The sequence below is a fragment of the Symphodus melops genome (assembly GCF_947650265.1).
Source record: "Symphodus melops genome assembly, chromosome: 2".
Taxonomy (NCBI): domain Eukaryota; kingdom Metazoa; phylum Chordata; class Actinopteri; order Labriformes; family Labridae; genus Symphodus; species Symphodus melops.
Genome location: NC_136692.1, coordinates 1,017,721 through 1,024,334, shown reverse-complemented (window position 1 = coordinate 1,024,334; position 6,614 = coordinate 1,017,721).

Here is a 6,614-nt window from a genome sequence, read left to right as displayed (position 1 = left end):
TCTCTGTCTCTCTCTCTCTCTCTCTCTCTCCCTCTCTCTCTCTCTCTCTCTCCTCTCTCTCCCTCTCTCTCTCTCTCTCTCTCTCTCTCAGGAACAGGATGGCGCTGCTGCCCACTCAGGCCTTCTACCTGCTCATCAACAACAGCGGTCTGGCCAGCATGTCCCTCACCATGGCTCAGGTGTACAAAGACCACCAGGACGAGGACGGCTTCCTCTACATGACGTACGCCTCGCAGGAAGTGTTCGGACACCTCGCACTAACAAACCGCTTGATATATTTTAGATTTTATTCTCTGCTAAAGACTCTATCTGCTGTACATAGAAAATAAGTTGTATATATTGTAATGTGTGTTGGAGATGGATTTTAATGGAAGTATAATATGGAGCCAATAAATCTTAAGTCAAACTGAGGTGTGGATCTGTTGTACGTTATTTATCAAGCCATTAAACGGGCTGTTTTTAATTTTATTAACCTTTCAAAATAATCTGCCGTGTAAACCGTTGCAAAAGATTTGGAGTTTCTCCAGAACATTTCATCAGTCGGCTCAAATGGCTGCAACATAATCCTCGAAGGAAAAATGACCCAAATCAAACTAGTCCACGAAAAGTTGTTTTTGTCCCTGACGGCCTCCGGTGGTTTAGCGTGCCTCCCTTCTCTGGTCCAAACAAATCCAGACCGTTCAGGAGCAGAATCTAAACGCGTGTTTGTGATGAATAAAAATAAAGCAGCCGTCAATTCAAACATGAAACCTTGACTTTATTCACTGCTGGAGCTGGGACTCCACCTAGTGTTCACTGTAGGCATTACACCCAAAATACAAGTTCATCATTAAATGGTACATTATGGCTCCAACACAGGATCAAACTGAGATTAGATCCGGACTCTGATCAAGTCAGTGTTCTAGATTAAAGTTTTAAAGGTCCCATCTTCTCTGGTTTTAGATTCTCTTCAGTGTTTCCAGGTGTCTTCATGTTTCGACGTCTATCTGCAAAAATTCAAAGTCTGCAGTAACGTGCCTTCTCCTACCTCCTCCTGTTAGCGTTAGCAATAGCAGTATGAAACGCTCGGTCCCTCGCCCCCCTCGTTGAAAATGGGTTTGTGACATCACAAACCGTTAAAACCAGTTTTCTTTCATTTGCTTTAACGGGAATTTAGCTTCAGTTTTACATCAATCGGTGTTCATAACATGTTTGTCAGTACATTCTGTGTGCTTTTATTTTGAAATAAATTCAGGACCTTTTCTAGATTAAACTTTACAATTGCCTTTCAATATCACAGTAACGTAAAAACCAACGATAGTCTTTGACTTCACTTAAAGTCTTCCAGCTTGTGTTAAAGGGGACGTGATGTTCAGTGTCTCTGAACACATTCGAGTAACCTGAGTGTCGAACTAACAAACATGTAAAAATAAATCCGTCCAGTCGTTTGTTTGAGGTCTGCAGAAATCTGACACACAGAAAAATGCTCCGTTTCTAATGTGCTCTCCTTGTGATGTCACAGCGGGAAAAATCCCCTCCCCTGGTAATCTCCACCTCCAGTCTAGAGATAAACTTTTGAGCAGGTCCGCCATTTTTATTCTTGCTAGTGAAGGAGTGATGTCTACTGGGGAAACTCAGGGGGCGGGGCTTCATTGCATTTAAAGAGACACACACACCAAAACGTATTGTTCAGAGAGAGAGAGCTGGTTTCTACAGGGTCACATGACCTCCTCTGCTGCTTGATTCATGTTCAAGCTCAGAAACACAGATGTTTCATTTAGACCACAGGGGGGCGCTGTTTGAGAAGAGGGAGAGAATATCTTCACTCATCTCTTCAAACTGTTGTTTAAAGAACTCCACAGTTTGTTTTATCATGAAGAGAAAGTCATGAAGTATGGATTTAGTCCAGCAGGTGGCAGCAGAGCTCCATCAGACTGCACACACACGTCCTCCTTTTCACTGTTTCTTCAGTAGGGGGCGCTCCTCGCTCTGTCCCTGCAGTAACACGTCTCTTCAGTAGGGGGCGCTCTCGCTCTGTCCCTGCAGTAACACGTCTCTTCAGTAGGGGGGCGCTCTCGCTCTGTCCCTGCAGTAACACGTCTCTTCAGTAGGGGGCGCTCTCGCTCTGTCCCTGCAGTAACACGTCTCTTCAGTAGGGGGCGCTCTCGCTCTGTCCCTGCAGTAACACGTCTCTTCAGTAGGGGGCGCTCTCGCTCTGTCCCCTGCAGTAACACGTCTCTTCAGTAGGGGGCGCTCTCGCTCTGTCCCTGCAGTAACACGTCTCTTCAGTAGGGGGCGCTCTCGCTCTGTCCCTGCAGTAACACGTCTCTTCAGTAGGGGGCGCTCTCGTGCAGTGATGAAACTTCTTCCTCTGACTGAATTTCATTACAGACTTCATTAACCGTTTTGTGTTTTGTTCCTCTGACTCGCAGAACTTTCTCCGTCATTAACTGTGATCGAAAAACAACAACATGATTACCAGCTCTGAAACTGCAGCGACTGAGACAGAGAGGGGGGGGGGAGAAGGCCTGACCCCCCCCCCCCCCCCTTAGCCCTCATCCTTCATCTAGACCATCTGAACTCGTCCATCCACACGCCGCTGATGAAGCAGCAGGAACAAAAAGACACGTCGCACATTTTTATTCCTTTGCTGATTTTTTTTTTCCTTTTTTGTAGTTTGTGCTTCTTGTGCTTCAAACGCCTCCTCGCCTCCTCGCCTCCTCGCCTCGCCTCCTCGCCTCGCCTCCTCGCCTGGCGTCTTCACAGCACGCAGTGTGGGCACGGTGTGACGTAATGATCAGGACACGACCTGACGTCACAGGTTGTGTTTATCAGCCGGTGACCGCGGAGAAACCAATCGCTGCAGTTAATGAAGCCTGTGCCTAATGAAGCCCCACACACACACACACACACACACACACACACACACACACACACACACACACACACACACACACACACACACACACACAGTCTCATTTAGCCTCGTTTGGGAAATGGCTTTTTGTCTTTTTGTCTTCCTCATCACTTCACAGACGGTGGAGTTTATAGAGAGAAACCAGAGAACTGTTTACACCTCCAGGTTTTTCTCTTTAGTTTCCTGAAGTCAGAGAATCCTCCGGAACGAGACTCTTCAGCCTTTACCAGTTCATCTTATTTTGTCCCTCACAGCTCCCCGTAGACGCTGGTCCTCAGTGTCTCAGCCTGCAGGTAGACCAAGAGAAGAAGAGTTAGTCAGTGAAGGGGACATGATGGGGATGGACTCTGGTTTCGAGGGCCCCCCCCCCCCCCCCCCCACAGTCTCCAGACTCAGTAAAGACAGAGACTCCACCTGCACAGGTCTGTAGTTTAAATCTCAGGGAGGAAGAGTGAGAGCGTCCTTATTGATATTCAGTGAACATTTAAGGCCATAAAATGTCTCATTAACCTGCAGCTCATTAAAAGTTCATGTGTTCCTTCACAGCCTTAAATATTCATGAGCCCCCGACAGACACACACGCTCACCTCCTCCTCCTCCTCCTCCTCCTCCTCCCTCCTCCTTCACAGCCTGCAGGAAGGAGCCTGAAACATTCATGAGCACACACGCTCACCTCCTCCTCCTTCAGACCGCCCTGTCCTCCTCCTCCTCCACCTCCTCCTTCAGACCGCCCTGTCCTCCTCCTCCTCCTCCTTCACAGCCTGCAGGAAGGAGCCTGAAACATTCATGAGCAGACACGCTCACCTCCTCCTCCTCCTCCTCCTCCTCCTCCTTCACAGCCTGCAGGAAGGAGCCTGAAACATTCATGAGCAGACACGCTCACCTCCTTCTCCTCCACCCTCCTCCTCCTCCTCCTCCTCCCTCCTTCACAGCCTGCAGGAAGGAGCCTGAAACATTCATGAGCAGACACGCTCACCTCCTTCTCCTCCTCCTCCTCCTCCTCCTCCTCCTCCTCTTCACAGCCTGCAGGAAGGAGCCTGAAACATTCATGAGCCCCCGACAGACAGGACACGCTCACCTCCTCCTCCTTCAAACCGCCCTGTCCTCCTCCTCCTCCTCCTTCAGACCGCCCTGTCCTCCTCCTCCTCCTCCTTCAAACCGCCCTGTCCTCCTCCTCCTTCAAACCGCCCTGTCCTCCTCCTCCTCCTTCAAACCGCCCTGTCCTCCTCCTCCTCCTCCTTCAAACCGCCCTGTCCTCCTCCTCCTCCACCTCCTCCTTCAAACCGCCCTGTCCTCCTCCTCCTCCTCCTCCTCCTTCAAACCGCCCTGTCCTCCTCCTCCTCCTCCTCCCTCCTTCAAACCGCCCTGTCCTCCTCCTCCTCCTCCTTCAGACCGCCCTGTCCTCCTCCTCCTCCACCTTCAGACCGCCCTGTCCTCCTCCTCCTCCTCCTCCTCCTCCTCCTCGTCCCTCAAAACCGCTCTGTCCTCGTTTGGCTTCACTTTCCTCCTCGGCTGTATCAGGACCAACAGGGTCTAGACTCCATCAGGGGGGGTAGCAGGACCAACAGGATCTAGACTCCATCAGGGGGGTATCAGGAACACCAGGGTCTAGACTCCATCAGGGGGGGGTATCAGGACCAACAGGGTCTAGACTCCATCAGGGGGTTATCAGGAACACCAGGGTCTAGACTCCTTCAGGGGTGGGTATCAGGACCACCAGGGTCTAGACTCCATCAGGGGGGTATCAGGACCACCAGGGGTCTAGACTCCATCAGAGGTGGGTAGCAGGGCCACCAGGGTCTAGACTCCATCAGGGGTGGGTAGCCAGGACCAACAGGGTCTAGACTCCTTCAGGGGGGTATCAGGACCACCAGGGTCTAGACTCCATCAGGGGTGGTAGCAGGGCCACCAGGGTCTAGACTCCATCAGGGGGGGTATCAGGACCAACAGGGTCTAGACTCCATCAGGGGGGTATCAGGACCACCAGGGTCTAGACTCCTTCAGGGGGTATCAGGACCACCAGGGTCTAGACTCCTTCAGGGGGGGTGTATCAGGACCAACAGGGTCTAGACTCCATCAGGGGGGGTATCAGGACCACCAGGGTCTAGACTCCATCAGGGGGGTATCAGGACCAACAGGGTGTTTTTGAATCAGCCTTCAGCAGCCTTCAGGAGTCTTTGTCACTGCCTGCAGGTTCCTGTCAGGCCCTGCAGGGGGCGCTGTGGCTCCAGGGACAGATCAGGTCTCAGGACAAACAGTGACCTTTAACAGTCTTCATTTTCTCATCATCTCTTTTTTTTTTTTAGTCATCAAAGTGAGAAAGGAGAAGTTTGAACACAAACACAGGCGCTCTGTGTTTCCTCCTTTTCCACACCAGGCATTCCTGAGCTGTCGGCACGCCGGGAAAGGAATGTTTGAGGACACAGGTGAAGACAAACGTTTGATTCATTTGATTTGTGTCAGGGAAACAGGAAGTGGGACAACAGGTGTCGACGACTTAACGTCATCCCAGATATATAACCACAGAGAGAGGAGGAGGAACAAAGAGAACTACATAATGAAAACACAACGCCGAGCACAGACTCAAAAAAAGAAAAAGCTACATGGAGGCCTCGACAGGAAAAACAAAAAACCACCCGACACCCCGAGTTTTTATTACAGAGACGAGAAATAAAGAGGAAATACACAGAAGGTTCTTTGTGTTTCTGCACACAGACAACGAGAGAAATCAGGAGTCAGCACACAGCTCTGCACTCTGACCTGTCCAACACACACTGGCTGTTTTACTTCTGGGGTTTTAAAGGAGCAGTATGTAGCTCCGCCTCCTAGTGTTTAAAATGAGTACTGCAGTCTAAACTCTAATCATCACAGAGAGCTGGCTCCGCCCCCTCCTCTCACACAGCTCTGCATGTGGTGCACACTGCAGCTTCAGTGTTTAGCCAGCTCTGCATGTGGTGGACACTGTAGCTTCAGTGTTTAGCCAGCTCTGCATGTGGTGGACACTGTAGCTTCAGTGTTTAGCCAGCTCTGCATGTGGTGAACACTGTAGCTTCAGTGTTTAGCCAGCTCTGCATGTGATGGACACTGTAGCTTCAGTGTTTAGCCAGCTCTGCATGTAGAGACACTGTAGCTTCAGTGTTTAGCCAGCTCTGCATGTAGAGACACTGTAGCTTCAATGTTTAGCCAGCTCTGCATGTGGTGGACACTGTAGCTTCAGTGTTTAGCCAGCTCTGCATGCGGTGGACACTGTAGCTTCAGTGTTTAGCCAGCTCTGCACGCGGTGGACACTGTAGCTTCAGTGTTTAGCCAGCTCTGCATGCGGTGGACACTGTAGCTTCAGTGTTTAGCCAGCTCTGCATGCGGTGGACACTGTAGCTTCAGTGTTTGCTGCAGCTGATTAGAAACATGCAGAGGCTTTCAGTTTGTTCTACATTCATTGAGCTTTTGATGCGGTTGAATCTCTCGTGTCGGCTCATGAGGTCGTGTTGGGAAACTCTGACATGATGCAAGTCTTTGTCCTCTCTCTCTCTGTTTCCTGTTTACATGGTCGAGAGCTGACCAGCAACAGCAGAGAGAGAGACTGTGATGATGCAATCTGACCTCCATGACTCGCTCGCTCGCTCTCTCTCTCACACACCACACACACACACACACACACATTCACTCTGTTGTTTTCTCACACTCCACTTCCTGTTTATGCTCCGATTGCAACAGCAGC